This window comes from Ambystoma mexicanum, chromosome 3q, assembly GCF_040938575.1.
Source record: "Ambystoma mexicanum isolate Mex_15411 chromosome 3q, UKY_AmexF1_1, whole genome shotgun sequence".
NCBI lineage: Eukaryota > Metazoa > Chordata > Amphibia > Caudata > Ambystomatidae > Ambystoma > Ambystoma mexicanum.
In genome coordinates, this window is record NC_090926.1 from 131,831,621 (window position 1) to 131,855,388 (window position 23,768).

At 45.9% G+C, this 23,768-nt stretch overlaps 1 long non-coding RNA gene across 1 annotated transcript in view; it reads left to right on the forward strand.

Annotated features, from left to right (window-relative positions):
- Positions 1 to 23,768, forward strand: part of LOC138582219 (uncharacterized) — a 48,742-nt gene that overhangs the window by 4,063 nt on the left and 20,911 nt on the right. The gene's annotated exons all lie outside the window — the stretch shown is intronic.

Genomic DNA, 23,768 nt, shown 5'->3' on the forward strand with positions numbered 1-23,768 from the left:
ACCAATTACAGCTAGTCTCTCAAATCTTCAAGACTACTATTTAAAACATCCAAAACCTGACTCTCCAGGAAGTGCAAACTCTGTTCAAATACAAACAAATAAAAGTTACATTTGTAATTGAAATGGAAACTCGGCAAAACCTGTCCCAGATATTCATGTAGTGCTTCATAAATGGTTTGCCCAACATCTAGGTACTGTGATTATTGTACATCAGTCGATACTCTGTTAACCAACCTCTGAAGGATGTTAGCCAATAAGATAGCTCAGCCGGTTGAGCACTCATTGCTGCAATCTGCGTGATCTGTAGGTTGCAGGCTCGAATCCCGGCAAGTCCAACTCTGCCTTTCTTCGTTTCGTGGTCGAAAAAGGAGTACCAACATTGGTTTGGTGATAATTGTTATAAATATGTTCTATGTACAGAGCGCCATTTGACCATGAGATTAGGCATAGAAATTAGCATGGAGTCCTTGCCTCTCTGCACTGTTGTATCATAGCATTGGCATAACTCCAGAAAATGAGGACTCATTAAACATCAAATGACAATTCTGCTATCGAATCGCAAAACATACAATTCATGTTTGCTTTACTATGTAATTGGCTAGGTTTTTGTAATTTCAACATTTAAATATATACAAGAGATCAAATGGCCAGACCTTAGAGAAATAATGAAAGGTGTATTCTGTCACAATTCAGAAAGCTGCCATACGGTAATAATTTCCATACAGTTTGTGCATGTGTCGGCTGGATGTCACATACATTTTACTCTCTTGCAAAGGAGAAAAGTCATTTTTACTCTCTTAAAATCACATTTACTCTCAAAGTTTAAAAACGGGGAGTAAAATACTCCCACCTCAATAATCTCATCTGGAGCACTGTTTGGCACCATATGTTACATTCGTTTCCCCCCCCCCCCCGAGGACTAGTGCAAATTCAGCTCCCTCACGCCATCTCGGGCATTCCAGGCACTCGGCACCCAGACACAAATGCACAAAGCCAGAAGTAGGGTGTAAAAGCTCTGTAATGTTAACACACACCAGGCTCTGGAGGGCTGCATCGACTCTGACCCCTCCCCAGGCCTGGCTCATAATTATGTACAAATCGCAAGAACAGAGCGATTGAAAACCTATTTCGTAACATTCAGATTCTTTGCAAGGCAGGCTCTTATCTGCCTTGGGACTTCAGCCAGCAGCTTCAGAACTGTGTACGTTCTCGAAGGGAGGGCTGTTGATGCCCATCTGCGAGGCCTGCAGCATTCCACAGTAGCTGCAACATTGCTTTCTTGGGTGTTAGGCCAGTCCTTATGCCAAATCATTAGGCCAGTCTTCCTGCTTCAGATGTGATGTATCTCAAACCAAAAAGTGCAGAATCAGAAATGTACCTGGTAACAGGCCGGTCCTAGGATTTGTGGGGGCCAAGTGTGGCAAGTTAAGTGCAGGGCCCCTTGATGTGCATGGGGTGACATGACATCACAGGAAATGGCGTCACAGGATGGAGTGTTACTTGCGCACAAACCTACTTCTTCATTGTTTCGACATTGACTCTGACTGAGAAATTCCAGGAGTTGGGATTGTCCCAACCCAGGGCAATCGGGCACCCCAACCCCTCAGGGAAATTTTGCTTCCCTGGGCAGTTGAGCTTTACTCTGGTCCTGAGCATCTGTCGGAGGAAGGGAACCATGCATAGTTGAATCTGTGACTAAGTATATCTAATAGATGTCGTATGTGCTCATTAAACCGTGTACGCATACACTGCCCAATGTTAAGCCTGCACTAAGCCGCGACCCAAGTGTCTGCCGTGCTCCGGTAAAAGCCTGCTAGTTTTTAGCCTGATGTGATCCTGTTGGCAGGGATATCCCAATACAAAGGCAAAGAGGATTGGCACAGGGTCAGATCTAACCATAAAACGCCTCAGCAGCTCAGCTTTGATACCGCTTCTAGACTACCTTTTTAAAAAATATTGTTAAGAAGCCTTGGATATCTCAGTCGGCATGTGCGCATGCTTAACAGATTTGGGTGTAGATCACTCGGTACCAAAATCATTTGATCACTTTTAAAACAATGAAAGGACGGTTTGTTTAATTTGTATATAACACTGGCTAGAACTCTGCAGTAGGCATGTTGACCAACCAAGCTGTTGTACAAAATTAAAGCCACAGGGAGGAGATTTGGATGCATCACAACACACCGACTGAGCCCTGCTTGTTTTCCGGCGGTATCGGCATGGCAAAAGTTGCGCTTATATTTTTATTCACTTAATTTTGATCACCCACATAAGGATGAAGCTATCGATTGGCTTGTTTTTAATTTTGTATTTTTTTTTTTACATTGCATTTAACTTCTAAAGGCAGCTTGATCCTTTTATCAGCAGCACTTGTAACCTTTCAGAACTTGTCAGAACCCCATCACGTGTTCCTAGTCTTAGGGTGCTGACTAAGTGAACAATTCACTTTATATTAAGTGGCAGAACCAGAGAAACTCCCTCATGCATACCTTGCAGCTGAATGGAGGTAATTCTGTAGACCAGAGAGCAATTCCATTGTCTGTGGGCCAATGCAGCCTTTTCTTTCCACACTGGTCTTGGTAGTGGTAGAGAGCAATTGGAGTGTCGGGGAGGAATGCTCAAACATAAGGGGTGTGAAACTTCATTAAATGGTGGGCCGGGCTCTACTTAACTGCCGGTCGGATGAGGAAGCACCTGCTGCCGCTTTTCACCCCAAGGGATATCGCACCCCCATCCAGGGCAATGAAGCGCAGGGCCAAGTGCAACGGCACATACTGCACACGACCAGAGGCGGCCCTGGCTGTAGCGTTAGCCGAAAGACTGGAACGGCAGGCAGCAACTCTATTTGAAGGCTCACAAAGGAGCCTGGGTCGAGATTGCTGAATGAACGGAGACCAGGCCTTCACCAATCCAGCATGGGACAGAGTATTCTATAATGGGAGAGTCCTGGCAAAAATAGGGCGGTTGGACACCCTGGTTGGATGTTCATTTGGTTATTTTCTTTTCAGATTCATTATTTGTAAGTCGTGCATAGGTCTTTTGTAGGTTTATTATGTACGTGTGCCGTTCGGTCTCTTGACAAATAATTCAGAGCACTGGCCAACATTTAAGGCCCTGGTCGCCCCTCCCGTTGCCCCAGTGCATCCCAGAGGGCAGGTACATAAGAACACTTAATCTAAGGTGGATTTTGCACAGTACTCTAGTCGGAGGTGCAACTAGATTAAAATTTCAGGGAGGGCCAAACCTTCAAATTTTGGGATAGGGGTGAACTTCAGAGATTGCGGGGAGTGGGGGCAGTTTGTGAGCTGGTGAAAGTGAATCTAGGTCACGTGGCCTAATCCCCACCCACCTGTCAATCGCTGCTAACTGTTGGTGCCTACCTGTTTTGCACCCCTTTTTCCTTACTTAAGCAAACCTTGAGACTTTTCCTTTGCAGTTGGTGAGCAGGTGCAAGTGGATCTAGGTTGCGTGCCCTAAGACCCACCCACCTTCATAGCCCTGCCTCTTTCTTTCCCCGCTTAACTATTCAATCAAGGGCGTCCAAAGTGAAGGGCAGACAAAGAAAAGGGCAATTCCTGTTGGGACTGGGAGGACCCAGGGCCTGAACCGCTATTCAGACAACAGGTAAGCATGCCCCGACATGTGCTTTCTCCCCTGTCCTCACAGGTCATCCCCACCATCAGCAGGGAACACTCAATGATATCGCCCCTCCTCTAAGACATGGAGTCCGCAATGCAGCAACCTCGCCCACATCAGCCTCCAGCGCATCCACACCCCCTCACTGCCCACAACACGTGTCCTCTGTTAATAATATTAATAACAATTGTTCTTTAATAACATGGTTTTACAAAGGTAGCGGGCGCCCCTCTCTCGCAAGAACAGACATGATAACCTGTTCAGTGGTTATTAACCACTTGAGAGTTTGCAGCCACTGCTTTTACTCACTGTGCCTTTCACAGATGGGAAATACCCATTTGCATATCAGTCTTTGTCCTGCCCAGGGGCAGTCCAGCACCGAAATACAATGGCAATTCCAATCTGAACGAGAGTACCACCAGCAACCCCATACACGTGTTTCACCCTTGTTGGGGATCATCAGTGAGGTGAAGCTGATGCCTCTCTAAGCACAGTGAGGGGGAGACCACGTCTGGTTGCCCCCAGGAGACCTAGGGTTACCAATCCCAGGTTCCTTAAAAAATAGTTTTACAAAGGTAGCGGGCGCCCCTCTCTCGCAAGAACAGACATGATAACCTGTTCAGTGGTTATTAACCACTTGAGAGTTCGCAGCCACTGCTTTTACTCACTTTAATAACGTGCTTTATACCAGAGATTGGTTTCTAAGCATGGGATCGGGATTCAAACCTGTGTTGCCAATGAGCTATCCCAACGCACCAATGTTTACTTTTTCTTAGCAGGATGGCAAAACTGCATTCACTAAACAGGTAGGCAAAATGCTTCTTCCTCTGATGTGTTTTGTAAGGAATCGGGAGTAAGACTCGGACCTAAGAGTATTGTGTTGATTGCTATAAACCTTTAGGGTTTTCCCTGCCTCAATGAAACTAAAGGATATCAATGTCAGAATGTCCAAAAGCAAGAGTTCTCCATCATGTTTCATGTAATCCTAACATGACTCTTACACTCGAAATGTAAGATAATGTGGGGGGAAAAACGGTGTAATCGTCCAACTGGTTAGGTGGTTCCTTCTGCAGTTCAAACACAAAGTTCCAAAAGGGTGCAAATCCTCCCACCCCCAAGTTCTTTGAAATATATCGTTCTCTAAGCCAGAGGGTATGGCTCACTTCCCCCAGATTCCAAAAACTCTGGGTATTCTCTGTCGCTCGTTGATTACGCAAAGTTTCTTGCTCAGAGTTGTAAAATAGGCATGGAGTGACGCTGACACAAGAGGTACAAGTTTCAAAAACTTTATTCAGTTCTTGGGGTTTGGAAAAACTACTTTGTCCTATAGCTATGATGGGAGTAGTCTACAATCAAATAAGGAAAGAAACCGTACGGTCAGTCAACGTAAAATCAAAATGGCTTATACTAAAAAAAAACTTAATACCATCCCTATCTTATATAAAAAGTATGTAACGGGGAAGGTGTATGTAACAGAATGTCAGTGTTCTAACATAAAGGACCAAGATGGGTGAGTCTGCTCTCCTCCCAGGTTGGGCAGCATGGAGTAAGACGTCCCCTGTATACAGGATGACGCACTCTGGCTCAGGTTATCCAAAAAAAAAGGCATTTCAAAACATGGGTCGATGCCCGCTTGGCCTTCCACGTTAGTCACTTAAGTTCACCAAAAGCTCTTTCACAGTTCAAAATTCACATAGGTCTTCCTCTGTTGGGCTCGGACCTCTCAAGGCATCAATAGTTCACATATGTCAGGCTCTGACCTCTCAACAAAAGTACCTGATTCAGTGTAGATCTTCTTCAGCTGGGCTCAGACCTTGCAATCACAGCACTTGCAGGGGTTCCTTTCCCCAAGCTTTTATTCAAAATCAACAAGTAGTTGATTCATATTTGTTAGGGTTCCCTTCCCCCTAACTTATTTCATGTTCAGGTCTCCCTCAGTCAAGCTTGGACCTTTCACTTTGTAGTTGAAATAGGTTATTTATACAAAAAGTGTCTAAAGGGGGAAACACAGAGGTTTCTAAGCACAGACACAGGGATCAAACCTATGTTGCTCCGCGTCTTGCTTCCAAGACTAGCGCATTGCCCCTCGGCTATCCTCCTGAGACACTGATGTCGAAGACTTTTGAATGTATGAGGCTTTTCCATAAACCTCTGCAGGACTATTTTTACTTTCACTTCAGCTCTTCCTTTCAGTATTTGTCACAGTCAGTCTCTTTTGGTCTGGGTAGTTCCACAACACAATGAAAATAATTCAACTAAGTCTTTCTCTTAAAGCAATCACCTTTTTTCGCGGTATCGTCAGTGTTAATCTTGACTATTGCGTATTTCAAAGCTCATTCATTTATCTATATTTACAAAGATAAATACGCATATTCATAATGTATTTATAAATGCTAAAGGACACATTTTAAAGTGCAAATATTTTCATATGAATGCTATATTGTACAAAAAAACGGGTTATTTACTCTAAGTTTTTCTTGATGACACTTGAACTTTTGCAGACGAGTAGCAGCATTTTTCTCCTGCAATTATTCCACATTTTAAGCAGCCTAAAAAAGAATAAGCATACACTGGATCAATAGCTGGTAAATTTGGAAGTGACACTGAATCGCCAACTTGATATGTTTTGCGAACTTTAGAAGGTACAGGTTCATGGCCTTTTTCTACCATCACAATTTCAATGTTTTCTTCTGGTCCAACTATCTTATTTAATTCTACGGTTTTATTTTTATAAACCTGTTTATCACATATGTGCTCACCTTGCTGAATTTCTTTATATTTTTGAGGGTTTTTATATTTGATCTGCGTATGATGCAAGTAGCGTTTAACACAATGTGGTTCAAGAGTTTCCAAGTAGTCCCAATTCCAAGATCTTAATTTGCCAAATGAATTGTTCCAGAGGTAGTTATATTTTGTTTTGGGATGGTTTTTGCTAATAACACTGCTTGAAATGCTTGTCAGTAGTAGGCCCATTTTGTTTTTTCAGTAGTTGAACTTTTCGATGTAGAAGTTAAAGAAGCACCAGTAATAAGTAAATTATCTGTGCTGAATAATTACTTTTAACAGTTGGTACTAGTAGCAGGTATATTTTCCTTATGTTTGCACTTGAAATAGTACGGAATGTAGTGGTGTTTGTGGATTTAAAACTATCTTCAGTATTGGGGATGTAGTGTAAAGGTGCAGATTCAGCATTTCACAGAGGGACGCAAGGACAAGCTACGGAAAGTATTTTAGCAAGGCCCTGGGTACTAATCACAAGGGTTGGCGACATCACCTGATAATTAGAATGTACATATAGTTGTGCCACACATCAGGGAGCTAGTAGGGAGGGGGCTGATGCCGTAAACCCGTGCAGAGGGGTATTGTCTGAGAGAATTGCACACTTGTCTTAGTAGGTAAAAGGGCAGGTAGGTGGGGCTTGATTTTTATCATGCAGGTTGAACTGTATCAAGTAGCATTGTTAGTTGCTGCAGGGAGCAAGAGGACAGCCGTATTGGGGCTGGTGAATGTTGAAAACTGCAGAGCACCATGATTAGTTAAAGGCCGCAGTATCGGTTTAATTTTATTTTCACTGCTGGGCGGATGAGCTCATGGAGTGATGGTCACAATGGAGGTGCTGAACAAGGTCCAATTTTGCAAGGGAATATTTTTTTCTGGTGAATTAAGTTGCTGTCCAGACAGCAGGTGCCTTCCGAGACGATGAACTAATGAATACACAATGATCATGAAGGACACAGTATGAGGCACAAGGGGGGGGGTAGAATCACGCAATGCCCAGTGTAGTATTAGGAGGGCTGCAGCAGCACCTCATTGACCAGCAGGGTGTTTTGATGAGGAATAAGTGTGTGGTAGAAAGGAATTAATTTCTAGCAGTGCGGCCGAGCACACATTTTTCATGCATCTGTCCATCGTGAGAAGATGGGCTGAGCCTAAACTTAGCCACATGCATCAACACGAGAGGTAGTGAGCGCAGGTGCGAGTGGATGGGTTTGTTCCAAGGGGTGCAACATAGTTTTGGCCTGGCTGATTTCCATGCATAATGCCCATTTGTCGGTTTCGGTGGGATTCTACTGCCTGTGCCATCTCCAACATAGTGGTCCAAGTCTTGTCCTACAGAACAATTCGAAAAGGTGGGCACCACCCTATAATTACTCAACTGTAGTCAAATATTTATTCAGTATACTCAAAGTATTCTTGATTTCATGGTTTGAGTGGGCAGGCTGTGTTCCTAAACCAGAATACACAACTGAAGAAAGAAAGATGGGTGAGTCACACTCAACCATACAGCCGCTCACTGATTTCCTTTCTGGAGGTTAGTATTGGTGTGAATAGATTCGTAATTGTCCTCACATTTTGCTTGTAAGGATGTATAGATGTATCACTCAGCAATTCACAATTGGTTCTGTTGCTTTATGCTCATCAATGTAATGCTAATAATAGAAGAGCCACAGTTCTCAAGTGTATGTTCATGGAAGAGTTTTTTAATATATTCCAATGCATTTCGGAGATGCAAGTCTCCTTCATCAGGGCTTACTCTCTTATCTTAACCAGTGTTTGGTATCAATATGATACGAAGAAGGAAAATGAAACATAAACATGTTACATGGGATAATTACATAATGTAGAAAAAAAATAATTTCAAAGAAATACATATGGTCTCACGTTTACATACATTCCAAAGTTGGCGTTGAGCATGGTGATAAGTGTCAAGATTGCAAGTAAATTAAAATAAAAAACTGTAGAAAAAGGGAAACGACCATCAGTCAAGATATATGCTAGTGTCTCATAGAAATAGTTTCTAAAGCTGTTACGATTAATTGTATACCTTAAAGCAACGTGGGCCCACGATGGGCTTGAAGTAGAGAACTGCGTGTGGTTTGTACGAAAAATTGCAAAAAGGAAATCGAACCGGCTCAGTATACTGATGCAATTTACCATATAGCTGATAAGGTAATGTTGTGAATTTAAAAAGTCATTTACTTCCTGAGTGGCGCATGCGAAACGTGGAGCCTTTCTTGAAATTTTTCAACAGGTTACTACACTCTCTGCTAAAAAGATACGTGTGTTAAAGAAACTCGCTACTTTGTGAGAATATATCCAGAGTTTCACGAACTTCATTGCAAAAAAGATAGTTTGCTTACCACATGCAGCTTTCAATCAGCTGTGTTTATATGGTTGCTATGGTGAGCCAAGATGTCTGCTGCCTGTGCGATATCGCCCGCTGGCTGCATACGCCTTACATCCCGATTCTGTTGTAAACAGAAATCGGGACATGTAGGCCATCAAAATAGCATTAAAACATTATGAAAACCAGTCATCCTCTGAAACGACCCCCACAGAAATACAGCTTTAAGGAGTCAACAATACGCGGTATCTCGGGCTGCCAACTTTTGTCCTGACAAGAGTTGGCATGAAAGATCGGGATCTTTTAAGGGTGGGAAAAGTGTAACCTCCAATTGGATCTAATGTATAGGGTTCTTTAGTCGATGACTAGCAGCCAATCAACATTTTAGAATTTTACTTAATTGTTGCAATTGTGGAAATTGTGAATTCTGCTTTAAAAGTGTAGCCCGGAAGTGGCAATTTTGAGGAATGGTTTTTCATTTCCAATGAGCTGTCTGTGTTTTATTATTTTTTTCTCCCAGCTGTTGACAACTTTCATTTCCTCACTGCTTGTACACTCATTTTAAAATAAATTATTTGGATAGCCTTGGGGGACTGCACCTTTACATTTGGAGTAGGGGTGTACCGAATAGTTCTTTTTTTTTTTTAATACACGTTCCAGCACATGAGAAATACTGCTTCGCAAGACAGTAAAGAACATGTGAATGCAAGCATCATGGATGCACACATTCAGATGCCCTTTTCAACCCCATTTGCACAAATAAGCAGGCATTTCTACACCTTTCAATTTGGATCCTAAATTTGCATTGATGCTCATGTAAATGCGTAAAAATGGAAACGCATTCCCCTTCGTCTGTATGGACCATTTTTGACACTTGTGTATTTTATGAGAGCGCAGAGGTTTGAAATGCTGCTGTCACACTGGCATTTCTATCCCATCTCTCAAACAGGACTAGAAATGAAGCTAAGGGGACAGAGACCAGCATGGCTGCAGGTAACAACCCCTCCAGGGGCTCTGCGACAACTTGTGCTGTAGCTGACGTGTGTGTCCATACACTCCATGCATGTACTAGGCACACAGACCCACTGCAGAGAATGACCCCTCTAAGTGCTCTAGCAGCAACGTGGTCTCCAGCTCAGTGATTGCCCTCAGGATATATAGGCCTTCGTGGGGGGAGTGGCATCACAGAGGGCATTGTGGGTCAGTGGGGAGGGGTGTGTCTTGTATGTTCGTTATGGCCAGGGCAGTGAGAAGATCAGGAAAGTCCATGTCAGCCGAGATGTGGCTGATAGCAGAGTAGTGTCTTGGACTGTGAAAGAAGAGGAGTCTGGCGTGCCACAAGAACGCGGCATGAGTGTCAAGAGCTTGCACATCAGAAGAAAGGAGTGGCAAAGATATTAAGTGTGGGGGGCACATTATACGAGGGTCCGCATTAAGTGTATAATAATAATCACGGCACATCAATATAAATACTACAGCATTAAAACATTACAACTTTGAATCTTTAAGAACCCAACTGTAACAAACGCAACGAGCATGAAACGGCAATTTCAGCCGAGGCCTGGTTCACACCCATACATCGCCCACATAACAATTTACCATCAACACTAAGTCGGACGTGGATCTGCATTTGTCCGCCAGAGGCATAGGGTCAAGGAATGTATTAAAATGGGGCATGACGTACGAATCATTTAAGGGGCTTATGTGGTGAGAGGAAGATTGGAAACGGAAAGTGGCATATACCGAGACGGTGCAAGGCTGGGAGGACGGGGGATGAGATGTGTAATGAGGAGGTAAAGAGGGGGGCAGGGAACGGACCTGCTCTTGAAGGTGGACACTTACCTGATGCCACCTCAAGCATCATCTTCTGGTCGTTGTCTTCCGGTCTTGGTGCACTGTCCCAATGCTTCAGGGTATTTTTCCTTGTGCTGCCTGCAGCAGCCATTAAGCGAACAGCTTACTGGCTGCTGCTGCTTTCCCACTGTTCTAATCGTCTCTCACACTGAGAGATGATTGCAAAGAGGACTTTCCTAACTTTATTTTTTTCACGTCCGCTTTCCAATAGGCGTTCTGTCGAATATCTAATTTTCAGGCGGAATTGCCGAATGCTTACTTGAAACCGAATTTTGGTACACCCCTAATTTGGAGGCCCAGGTGAGATTGCGAGTTCCCCAGCGAGACTGCGGGCCCACTGCCGTGCACCTTGAGGCATCGGCCTGCAGAGTCCAGATTCAGTGCACAAAATAAGGTTTTGCAGACGATTGGTTGCCGAAAGGTCTGCTTGATCCCGTGGACGGATCCGTGACCCAGGATGTACATGGGAGACTCTTCTTCGAGGGCACTCGGATGGGGGGGGGGGTAAGGGGGGGTCCTTGAGCACGCGAGTATACCAGTGCATGAAAAGATCATTGTGCATGCTTTTGTTGGTTATTATATTGGTTAGTAAAGTGGACGGAAAGGGATCTCCTCCGGTGTGGGGAAAGACTGGTACGTTTTGATGAAGGGAACTCCTACGCTGGGAGGAAAGATGTCATAAGTAGAGTTGTGAATTGGTTTGGGAACTCCTCTTAGGAGGAAAGTGTGAGGGGTCCGAAACGTGAGGCGGACAACTTTTGGATGATTTTTCAAAATATGCCGTTTTATTATATCTAAATAAGCTTCAACAAATGCCTCACTATCCCTACCCTGATGGGGAATTTCCCTGCCTATCAAAAACTAAACTAAAAAGATTTTTTTAGCACAGGAGTGCTTCTTCCTTGCAGCATGTTGCTCCTTTGATTGGCTGCCCTCCCTTATTCCAGCCAATCAGGGAGCTGGCAGGCGAACGTCAGCCCCCAACGCCCACGCTCCAGGCCCCTGTCCGAGCCAGGCAGAAGGGAGGATGTTCCACCCTATGCTACGCTAATAATGACTTGCTCATTTGATCTCGTGCAATGCTGGGTAAGTGCCTGTTGGATGTACTGCCCGGCCGATTTGTTCAAAACCGAGCATATAGTTGCACACTCTCCCACAGTAGGGTACTGAGTACCCGATCACCTCAAACATTTATCCCGCCTCCTGATCCTCACTGACACTATGAATCCCCCCTAAAGGCTGACGTTGCAGAAATCCATTGCCTGTCAGAATCGCAGAGCGACTGCCCCTCCCAGTTAGCCCAACACTCGACTTTAACATCCAGCACCGAGCCTGCGCCTATCACTGTACCCCTCCTTTGTCACTGCCTGCAACTGTCGATCCAATTTCTACATGGTGTCTCACCCCTGATCAAATACTTGGCACATGATACTGTTTGTAGTGCCAATGGACAATCCGCTTGGACACTAATGTTTTGAAGAACATACTCGCCATCTTCTTGTATGTAATGCCCTCATTTGTGTTTTGAATGTCCCCATAACATGCACAAATTCTCAGACTCACTGTCTTCTTAATACCTACACACCCTTCCGCTTATCTGTACGATACATACGTATGGCCCACTGCCTCACGGAGACTCTTGCATTGAGGATCGCATCCACTACCGTTTAATGTCTTTATGTCTGTCATCTTTGCTTTGAATGACTCTTTAATATACATAGATTAGTATTTCAAAACATGCATTGAGATTTGTACTAACTGTCTTTTTACATGTTCACCACCTCCTATGCTTAAACGTGTATTGAGTGCTTGGAGGACTGTACTAGCTGCCAGTCAGTACATGAATCCGCTCACGAACATGCATACCTTCACTACAGGAACACTGGCCTGCAAAATGGCCAACTTGATCCTACGCCCCCAGGGGAAACACACATGCATATTGCACATGGTTAAGTTGCTCCCTAACCCACTCACCATCCCACCTTCCCTCTACCTCCCCAAATGGACCCTTTCCAACTCCCTCATAACGTAACTTCCACACCAACCAACAATGTGATGATGGCCTCACCCACTTCCACACATGAAGCACCTGCCACCTATCTCCACCCACACACTACACCACACAACTTAACACACATGATCTCTGGAAAAGAATGCAACCTGCTTCACAGAACACAGCTGAACTTCCCACATCGAACCACTACCATGCATCCTACATTTGTGACTCGCACACCACCACCCAAACCATCTCCATGAGAAATATAAGTCTTAAAGATGGGACAAAAGCCTCGCCTTACCCAAGAAAGCGACACCTGCTTAGAAGGTTCAACCCGTTCTGAGTCACTCCAAAAGCTACCATCTCCAACTCAGTAGACCCAAACGAAGCTACCCCAGTCTTCACACACTCGCTCCTACTCCCAATAGCCAAACCACTTGCAGTTTCGAGGAAAAAATCAAAAACCCAGCCTGAGCAAAGCCACCTCTGCCATCAATAAGGACAGTGAAAGACACACCCTAACCTACATTAAGGGCATACTTATCAATGCAAGATACCTCTTAGCTCAGAATCTGGACATTGCAGACCTCATCACATTCAAGGACTTAGACTTCAGTGCCATCTCTGGAACTTGGCTGCACGCAGCCACTGGCCCTGCCCTATCGCTAGCTATACTTGAAGGATATTCCATCATCAGGAAAGATGGGACCACTTCCCAAGGCGGCAGAGTCACAATTATCACCAAATCAAACTTCGGCCTTGGAGAAACCACTAGCCAAGTCTTCCCGGCAGGAGCACTACTATCCACCAAACTAACGCTATTGACCACATCCGTCTCCTTACCTCATCTACAGGCCTCCAGGACCCACTTCTTCGTTCGAGGAAAACCTAGCCGCTCTTCTAGCAACCGGCACAAAGCCACGGTCCAAAGTGGTTATTTTAGGGGACTTCAACCTAGGACTTAATGACATCACAGGCCCCCACGCTGCCTCAGTTGCTAGCACTATTGATTCACAGGGCTTCACCTTGCGTATCACAACCCCAACTCGTGCTAAAGGCCGCACCTCGGACTGTCTCGCTGATCTTAATTGTAGAACTGATATATCCAATAACGATCCATGCCCATGGTCAGACCATAATGTTACTCTTCACCATCAGCACTTTCTCACAGCTTGGCTTATACACCCCCTCTTGCTCCTGCTGCACTTACCCGCAACCATTGCAATATCACACCTGACCATCTGCTCCCCCTATTAGTACCCCTCACCACCCACTTGGAACATACCACCAGTCCAACATCCTTGGTGACCCTTTACAATCCAACAATGGAGCCAGCTATCGATGAAGTGGCACCACTAGGCAATCGCAAAGTCAAAACCCTAGCACACACCAACTCCTGGTACACCTCCAGTCTTAAAGACCTACACAGTAAAAAAAGAAATGCTGAGAGCCTATGGAAAAAAATCTACCCGACAATAAACAGCAATTCAGTATATTAGCCACACAATTTAAAGAAGCCACCATTCTAACCAAAAGCAACGCCTATAACACAGAATTAAAATGCCACCTCAGGCCCTAGAAAACTCTTCTCCATCCTATGTGAACTGGAATTACCTTCCCTGGTCCAAGACAACTGTATCAAAGACCAGCAATGGTGCATGAACATACAAAAGGCACTCACTGACAAGATTACCCTTCTGCAAAATAAAACCAGTTCGAAAAACTTCCATCCCGACGCTCCAGCTTACATACCCAGACCCATCTCCACCAACATCCTACCCAAGGGTTGAATTATGAATTCACCCCTATCACCACGAAAGAAACTATTTAATATCATAAAGGGACTAAAGCCTTTGAAATGCCAAGGGGATGCCTGTCCTGCCACACTCATTAAAGACTGAGACAAAGTCTGGCCCCATTGTTAAATGCCTCCTTTGCTTCCAACAAAGTACCAGAAAATCTGAAAGCCTGAGTACCCCACTACTAAAGAAACCTACATTAGACCTGGATGTGCCAACCAACTACCAGCCTATCACAACAGTACCCTTTCTACTAAAAATAATTGACAGAGTATCTTACATACAAATACAGAACCACCTTGAAACCCACAACCTTCTTGGCCTTCGCCAATCGGGCTTGGAACTGAAACGGCCCTATTGGAAATTCAAATCGGAGACACAGGTGACTTAGCCATCCTCCTCTTCCTGGACCTGTCGGCAGCATTTTACTTAGTAAACCACAACATCCTGCGCCATCATCTAGCTCGGGCTGCCTACTTTTAGAAGAATGCCATACATTGGATAGAATCATTCCTATCCAATAGCAGCATGAGTTTTCAATACCATAGCCTCAGCACCTCCCATCCCGTGTGGGGTCCCACAAGGCTCCTGTGTTTTCCCTACCATGTACAATGTGTTTACTGAGCCTCTCTAACTGTGTCTCACCTATACAAACCATGTGGATGAAATGCAAATATTGCTGCCAATCACTGGAAACCACAACCTAGACACCAGTTGCTTGAACACCATCTTCCTAATCATCCATGCTTGGTTGGCGCAACATGAACTCTGCCTAAATGACGATAAAACTCATTATGGGAATCCCAGCCAAGCTAAAGAACTTAACCAGGCTACAATCATCGACGGCAATAACATTACTGTTGCCAAAGAAGTAGAAACTCTAGGCGTGTATCTAGATTCGTCACTTTCCCTAACCAGACAAGTAAACGCCATCGCTTCAGCATCAGCCTATACTGCCAAACTCATTACCTCCTGCAAACCTTTCCTAACCACAGAAAACTGCATCACTCGAATTCATCGATTTTTGCAACTCCCTCTTTGCAGGAACCACAGCCAAAAACATTAATCTAGTACAGAACATCGTAAACAGAGCTGCCCTCAATATCCTGAAAAAAAGACCATATCTCGACGGTCAGGAGAAATATCCACTGGCTACTAGTACGGGACAGATAATTTTAAATTCTCCAGCATGGGGTCTGGCATGGATTCACATGCTCATGAATATTCCGTCGTCAGGCCGGGAATCCTCGGTATAGAAAAAATCAGTATCGGTATCAGTTTCGTTTCTGATCTCTTTCTCAGTAGTAAACCAATCACTGGTCTCTGGGTCATACTGCCCCCAGCCAATGACTGCCCTCTCCCTAAGCCCGGCCCATGGCAGCCATCCTCAGATTTTTACCGCACGTTCAAGTGTTGGGAGTCCTCGTGCTTAGCTCTCGAGCTTTTGCTGCGTTTTTCGCACTTTTTTCAGGAGTTTTTCTCATTTTTTTGGTTAAATAGAGCCTCAAGCTCCACCGTTTCTACTTCCGATCAACGGAGATCCGTTTCGGGGTTTCTACGCCCCTCAAGGGTGAAGATTTCGTCGAGTTACGCTTTTGGAGGATTCCAGAAGTTCCGAGGCCTACCCCGGACATGGCCCAGGAGAAAGGGAGCTCGACGCCCGGGAAGCTGTTCAGGACCTGCCCTGGATGCCAGCTTCAGAACGTTTTCAAGGAGGACAAGCATTCGTTACGCCTCTACTGTCTCCATGAGGACAAGACACACAAAGAAAAGGACTGCGCATTTTGCGGGAACATGTCGGAGCGGACAAAGAAGGATCGCCACCTCGGTTTCGCCAACTGGCTGGAAGGTAAGAGCCCGCCAGGCGAGAAGAAGAAAAAGAAGTCCGAGGGGTCTTCTAAGTCCTGTGAGGGTGCTCCGGCGACAGGGGCCCAACAAAAGGCTAAGCACCGCGGGCACCGGGAGCGCCGAACGGTCAGGCTCCTTGGCTGCCAGGCAGTGCGCATCCTCCCCGGCGCCATCGACCACAAGCCAACGCTCTGGCTCGGGTAAGAGGAAGTCCGAGAACCCGGCGAATCTTCTGGAGAGGCCCGGTTGATCTCGAAGATTCCGGCAGAGGGGGGGGCGAGGCTCGGACCCTCCCCCGAGGGTGAAGGCCCCAGGCATACAGAAGGTGACGTTGGCCTTAATTCACCCTGCTAAGACCTCGATTGAGGATGTTGCCGCGGCCCTGGCTCAGCCTGTGGAGGCTACACCAGTGGAGGCGCCCTCAGGCACCAAGTCTCCCTGCCACCGCGGGGGGGGGAGTCGTCTTTCAGGCCCATCGAGAAGACCCCCACGAAGTCCTCGTTGGAAAGGGTGGGGGAGGGGTTGGTGGCCGTCCAAGTCGTGGAGGAGGCCGAGCCCTTCGGGAGGGATCCCGGCGAGGGCGACCGTGACGCAGACTAGGCTCCTCAAGAGCCCTCGCTCCTGTCGTTTCCGGTGCCGCAGGACACCTCGGCGGCCATTTTGTCAGCCATCCAGTCCTTATGCTTGGAGATCTAGGTTGCCCCTTCCCCCGACGGAGGTACCTGAGCCAGACCCGACGGAGGAACCGGAGCCAGGACCTTCGGAGAGCCCACCACTTAAGAGGAGGACGACGCATCCTAGGCCTCCTCTGTGGCCTTCGCTGCCTTCCCCCGGTCCACTACCCACGGAGATGATCCAGGCATGGACACGACTACGACGGGTACGGATGACGACGGAGGCGATGACGGGACGTGTCCCCCGTCGCCCCCTGCCTGGGCGTCCCCGCCCGACAAGATTCGATCCTTCCATGCAATGATTTCCAGGGCATCCGAGCTCTTCCAGCTCTGCCCTGAAGAAAAGGAGGGGTTCCTTTACCAACGGCGCGAGGCTAAAAGGAAGACGGTCCTCGCCGTACTGCTTCTTGATGACATCTGGGATGAGGGGCTCGCCCTCCTCAAGAACCCTGCCACGGCTCCTGCGAAGAGGGACCGGTACGAGAAGAACCTGTCGGAACCCTGTCGGATTCCCGGCCTGACGGGAAATATTCATGAGCATGTGAATCCATGCCAGACCCATGCTGGAGAACAACAGTTACAGGTAAGTAACTTGTTCCATACTATCCTTAACACATAAATACCTATACAACACTGCACCATTATACCTGACAAAAGTGCAATCTACAAGACCTACCTGCTCCTCACACGCAGGTCACTTAGCCACCCAGAGATTCAAATGTCAAAAAGCAGGAGGTTACAGCTTCCCGGTCATCATAGCCATATATTGGAATGCCATGCCCCAAAAGCTAAGAGAAGACCCCTCTGGTCCTTCCATACAAACCTCAAAACATGGCTCTTTAGCCAAAATACCTCTTAACACTACTCCCTGCGAACATGTTACCGTATACTAACACAATGTATCGTCATTCGATCATCACTACTACTTAACCTACCATGCAAAGATGGTATTGTGAAAACACTGATGTCACCCCGGTATTCTGATTTGACTAAGTACGTAATATTTGTGCTCAGAAGCCTGAACCAGAGTAACCTTTGATTAGGACTGCAATGTTACCAACGTAAGCAAGGTGACTCGGTTCCTTGAGCCAATGTAACCATTTTCATAATTTCAACCGCCTAGATACCTGAGGGTTTGGTGCGCTTGATCCGTAGGTCTTTACAAATGCACAAATAAATATCTGGCCCTCACGCTTAAACCTAAAATACACAAGACGTGATCTGGCAATTCACATTCACAACAGCAGCAACAGTTGTATTTACAATCTCTTTTTCAGTTCCAACATTCAACAAAAAGAAACTGGGAAATGCAGGTTTGCAACAAGTTCCAATTCCGTTCTTGGCTCCTTTACTTTGTCAAAAGAAAGTTTTGTTAACCAATATACAACTGTGAGAAACCTGAGGGTATTTTCTGAAGTAGATCCCAGGAATCCGGTGGCCAGGGACTAACTGGTCCTTTCTCATCCCAACTCTAAGGGTAGCCGAATGGGGAAGGATCACCTGAATGGGGGAACCCAGGGTTGTGTTCGGGGAATACTCCAGGTGCAGCACGGTATTCCACCAAAGAAAATGACCAGGAACAAAGGCTCTGATAAATTGTACCAACTCGACATCCCTTCCTCCTAAAGAATCTCCCATATACGAATACCCTTCAAACCCAAACCCCATTAAAATCGAAAACCACTACTCCGACAATCCCTGTTTCCCAGTGGTTTTCTACCGGAATACTCCCATTGATTCCCCTTTCCGTCCTCTTATTTCCTGCAACACATCTGCCCAGACAAAACACTGGCGTTCTCACAAACCGTACCCTCTTACCCTTCTAAACCTGCCAAAACCCTTTGGGCGAACAATGTCATTCCTCGTGACACTTTCCACTTTTCTAACACACATCCTTTCACCCATCGCGAAGAACGATGGACAAACACCAAGGCCATTTACCTGACAAGTCACCAGGGTCGGGCAATTGACCAGAATCTCACACCCGACGGCCCTTTCCCTTCCCCACAGGGATAAAAGAGGAGCATGAGAGCACAATACAAGCAAGGCAAACTGCACGACGAGAGAGCTAACGCAGCACAACAGTTGAGGAGGAGAAAAACAGCATGAACGGAGAGGGTAACGAGCAGAGGAGCAACCTTGCCCTTTTCAAGCCAGGCCTGTGAAACCTACACAGAAGGAAACTAAGACTGCTAACAATAGCCAGCATGTGTTGCAGCAGATGTCAACAGAACACGAGGCCCTCGTTCACTGATTACCAAGCTGAGGGAAAATTCCTGCCATTGTGGTGCTGGCCTTGACTCCAGAGAAAAAAGCAGAGCAGTTCATCACAGCCAGTGAGTTAAGGGGAGAACTGATAAGAAATCGAACTGTGTTTAAAACAAAAATAGCGAAACGTATAATTGAGGAAAATGCAAAGAACTGTTATTTTGATGCGACAGCAGAAATCCAGCTACAGGGGAGTCTGGCACCCTGCCGGTGTTTTCTTGAGAAACTCTGGACGAATACCCTATGGTTGAAACTACCGTTACCAGAAGGCCTTGGACGGCGCAAGAGACTTGGGTCGAAGTGGTCATATGGGGGTCTAGCAAAATCCTCTGTACAGAAAGTCTTTGACCGGCACAAACAGGGGGCAAAGTCTGAAGTCCCAATATACATTGTGTGTAGAAAAGAGTGAACGCGGCAGAGGGATGTCCACAGTGAACTGTTTAAAAACACGTTCAGATTTGTGAATGGCGATTGTATTGCAAGCCGTAGTGAACCCGACGGAGAGAGGCTGACATGCGAGAGGCACCTGAACCCGGAAGAGGGAGCCCCAAGGGTGACGAACAATCACTCTAAATACAAGAAAAATAACTTGATTTTGCAGTTTTTAATATATCAGGCCCTCGGAAGCAAGAGGTTGAAAACTGAAGGTCCCAATATCGAAAATACTTTTTGGGGGATCTGAGCTCGGAAGAAGGGGATCCAGGGGTGAAAAGGCACCACCCTACGTGCAAGCAGAAAGCAACGTGTTTTATTATTTTTGGGAACACATCAGATCCTCTGAGGCAAGAGAATTCTTTGTAGAAAAAAGACTTAACCACCAAAGGCCCTGATAGTTGAAAGCAACGGTTAGCTTGCGCTGGGAAAGCTCGAGTGTGTGCTCTGCTCCGGAGTCCTACCTTGTCCCGTGCTCAAAACGGGGGAAATGGAGACCCTGACAACCGCCTCTTGACTTATTTGTGAAGACTTCTTTCTTTCCTTTGAACCTTATCCCACACTCATTGTTTGTATTTAGCATGCGTATTGGCAATAGGTTTTTCTTAGTATAGGCCCTTTTATTTGACACAATTCCACTAGGACTGCGTTATTATTTGATGGTCGTAGCTTGCTCCCATCTGAGATTTAGGTTTAGATTGGGCGTTTTTCCAACCTGTATATACAGAACACCCTTGAACTGTGATCACTTGTCTGTCTTTACTGTTGCCACCATGAGTACCTTACACAACCAACATCAATATGTCTCTTCTTCCTTGAATAATGATTTCCACTTCATCAAATAGCATCAATGTTCTGTGTTGAGATGCTTTGCCACAACATATTAATGTCAAAGAAGAAACGCAGCTTCTCGTCAGGGTCAAAAACACAATTTCCGGCCAGGTTTAAAGAAACGCGGATTCTTTTTCAATTCTCTTTATAGTACCATAAATCAGTTTAGATTTTGTCAGGATGACTTCACAGCACCTCTGCTTCCACCTGGATAAGTCTCGTACAAGGTTAACTTCTGCAAGGATTCAACATGCGGGTCTACTCGCCCTACCCTCAACTGTGCTTCTGAAGTTTTAAATCTGACATTCAAAAGTATTACCACAGCTTCGATAGTTCAACGTTGTGACTTTTTCTGAAACTTTTCAGAATAATACAATATTTACAATAGTGCTCCTCAACACCTTCATGTAGGCAAGGCACTCTTCCTCTGAACATTCATCTTTCAGAAGGGCAGCCCCTTTGCCACTTTTCTTTCTGCAACACCAACAACCAAAATGCCTTTAAGGGTGTAAATCTAATGTTTCCACCTTTTGGCTTTAGCATTGTGAGTTATACCAACTTTAAGGGAACAATCCTAATTGGCAAGCTTCACCTTTTTTACAACCTTGCCTTCGCCCCTTTGCTTCCTGCCAACTGGAGCAGCTTAATGGTATGCCTCGTTAGTCTCTTTTGGCTTTGAAACAATGTTTGTACAACACTATAGGCTTTGGGCAATGCTTGCACTGGTCTTGGATTGGGCAATGCTTGTTCGCTAGAACTCACAATTATCAACTTTCACTTAACTTCAGTGCTACATTATTTCCAACTGCCTCTTTGGTTCACCTTTACCTCAATCACTTTTAAGCACACGGAACCTCATCATTTTCTGCGGTTTTAGTATTCAATTTACATGGTTCAGAGTGTTTTACTCTTACGCAAGTACTATTTATGAAGTTCACTTACACGTGAGTGCTACTTTTGTAACTTTCCAATGTCCAACAATTGGTTTTATACTGCTTTCATTCACATGCAAGTGATTCTGCTTGGCTACAGTTGCCTGCCTTTTGTTCACGCAAGGGATCAGAACGCTCGGTACACTCACCGGCTTCTGTCTTGCTCCCTTTGCATGCGACAGAACTTTACTGCTTTTGGCCTTGTTTGAACATGCACACTTCCGGTGAAGGTGTCTTCGTTCCCGCCACGCAGTAGCTGTCTCACTCCTCGGACCCTCGGATGTACACAAACTTTCAGCCACACGCTCTTGCACGCTTCTTGCTGCTCAATCTCTCCAATTAGGTTCACATGGGCAAAAGCAGTCTTCCTTCCTCTGCACTTGAGATTTAAAGGGAACGGGACCCTCTCAGGACAGGGTCGGGCAGCCGAATCTGTCCCCCCCCAGCCCCCCACAGAATACCACTGCTGGTCAGAATCGGGAAACGTCTGCCCTTCCTGGGCCACATGACGGTCTGAGGACAGGATTTTGGGGAAATCATTGCTGATTCATCACAAAAGGCAGAGCTACATAGAGGTAGAGCATTAGGTTTTGTTATTGGTGGCCTCATGAGGGAGGCGAGAGAATGTTATTGTATATGGGGATGAGTTTTGTTTTTGTGGCAGTGAGGCAACTTATGGTTGTAGAGTGAAGTGTTGGATTGTATCATAGTTAAGGTGGTTTGGGTATATCTGTGTTTGAGTGAAGATTGTATTGGTTGGTGTGAGAAGTGGAAAAGGGGTGTGGTGATTGGAGGGCGAGGTGAGTGGTGGTGTAGTGGAAAGGAAACCATAGTTGAGAAGGAGAGGTTCTCAAAAAATGTTTTTGGGACTTGGGGGACTTTTGTAATACGATTTGAAGTTTTTCCAAAGTGGCTTATTACAGTGCTGCAGAAGCATGGAGAGCCTTAGATCATCTCTGTAGGAAGCACTCAACCGCCATCAACTGCATTAACCTTTCAAACAGCGCCTAGTTCTACAAGAAAGTGTTTTTGGCTCACAAAGCCAATTCTTATGACGCAGAATCGCCAACACAATTGCTAATGCAAAAGAAATTCTTTCTTAGAGAATTAGAATACCTTGTCCCATACTAATACTCTGGCTAGATCAGACAAAGCTTGGTTGTAAAGACTGGAGGGTGGGGGTCTATACTTCTGCTCTCTATGGTAGAGGAGAGGCACAGAGGACCCCAGCCAAGATTCTCTATTACGGTAGCAGTGGACAAGCAATCGAGGTCTAGCGTCTCAAGAGGTGATGCAGGCTGGTTCTTAAGTACAGTGTAGTCCCCAAGCCCCCACAAAGGAATGTCCACACACTGCATTAGTTTAAACAGTCTTTATATCATTAATATTCAAGGTTATGTACACTATACAATAACTCACTTTGTGCTCAACAGATCTATAATGGCAAATATATACAGTTCTATGTGGTGCCACAATTATTATTAGATTCCTTTAAAGTGCATCAACTGTACAAGCCCAGTCCATATATTGTTCTAGAAGTCTTATTTCTTTCTAAAATAGTTCTACAACCCCAATGTACCTGGAATAGCAGAGTTAGTTGTTGGGTTGTGGACGGATCCTTCTTGAGTGGCTCCCTTTAAGGCAGGAGCCATGGATCGTCGAGATCCCACGAGGAAAAAGGGTTGAACGACAACAGTGAGGAGGCAGCTTCGTTCCTAGCGGTGCTCGTCGACGACAGAGTGTTGGCGTCCTGCAAGGAAGATGTGTGCGGGGCACATTGGTGACGATAGATCAGGACCGCAAAGAGATTGTGAAGAACTGTGGCCCAGCAAGGGCGTCGAGTCGTCCGGCGTCTCTACGGCTGTCGGGTGGCGGGAAACCCACCGGCGTATGCTCCTCAGTGCGTCCCTGGCGGGACAAAGCGGTCGACAGTGCAGGCGAGAGCATCCTTGGATCAAATGTTACTTGGGCAAAGGGAGCACGGCGGCTCCGGCCGGCGACCGCGGTCGGCGACTGTGAGTGTCCGGGCGCTTCTTGTGATTCTGCTGCAGTCCCTGTCTTCGGTCGGCAGCCTGTCGTAGGTCGGTCTACCAGGGAGCTTTGGCAAAGATCAGCTGGTGCAAGATGGTCCGTCGTAGCTCCAGAAGAGGGCGCCTAACCAGGTCCTCTCTGGGTTAGTCCTTGGAGACATAGCAGCTTTCAGATTGAAGTAGAGCAGCAGCAAGACTTCTCTTCCAGCAGGGCTTCAAGGTTAAGCTTCAGTTTCAACTCCAGTTTCTCTTCAGCTTCTGAACACTAATTCTAGCAGCCAATCGGGTGCATAGTGCATTCAGGCCATTCGCTTCTCTCCAGACACTTGCAACAGGTTATGTG